Source organism: Athene cunicularia, assembly GCF_003259725.1.
Source record: "Athene cunicularia isolate RWA chromosome 11 unlocalized genomic scaffold, athCun1 chr11_part1, whole genome shotgun sequence".
Classification (NCBI taxonomy): Eukaryota; Metazoa; Chordata; class Aves; order Strigiformes; family Strigidae; genus Athene; species Athene cunicularia.
This window is the reverse complement of record NW_020799113.1, coordinates 20,205,808-20,206,626: the sequence shown is the minus strand read 5'-3', so window position 1 is coordinate 20,206,626 and position 819 is coordinate 20,205,808.

The following is an 819-nucleotide window of genomic DNA, read 5'->3' as shown; positions in this document are numbered from 1 at the left end:
GGCTGCGCGGGGCCGCTGTCGTCCCGGCGCGGCTAGACGAGGGGCCGCGGCCACCGGAAAGCAGCCGGTGAGGCCCGGGCGCCGGGGAGATTGCTCTCGTCAGGTCGCTGATGCCTGAGCCGCCCGTGCCAGGTCACCAGAACTCCCCCGGGGTGTTTTTTTTTGGAGGGGAATGTGTTGTAAAAGTGTTTTCTGCCTTTGCTGAGCAGAAGAGCCCCACCAGCAGAGCGGGCCAGCTCGGGGTTGGGAGATGCATCACTGCAAGAAGCTACAAAAACTGTCAAATGCTGGAAATAGGCAGCAGAAAACGCAACGACCCATTGCCACCGATGGCAGCTTTCCCACGGAGGCTGGATAGGGTCCTCTTGTGTGTGACCCATTTTTTAAACAAGTTTGCTAAAGGTATTTAAAGGTAGGCTGTGTGGCAGCTTCTGGGGTGTATAGGAAGTCATGAACGTTTCATCTGTTTGTTTTTCCTTCCTGTCTGTTTCTAGAGTAGTTCTGATGAGGGTCCCCCAGCTTCTCCAGGGTACCTTGCATCAGAGAGCCCTGATCAGGAAGTTTGGAGGTGTTGAGACCTGCTGCTTCCTCCCCTGCACCAACCACCCGTGGTTGTGTTGCTACCTAAAAGTGATTCTGCAAAACACTTGTACTCTCTGAGAGCAGGCTCTCATCTCAGAGGATACAACCTGTGTTCAGTTACTTGTGCATGATCCAAACCTGAACTCTTCGTGGTTTCAGCAGGAATGAAAGCCTTCGAGGCAGTTACCTCAGTGGGCTCGTGTGAGCATTTACAAGACATGGGATGGGGACAGGCAG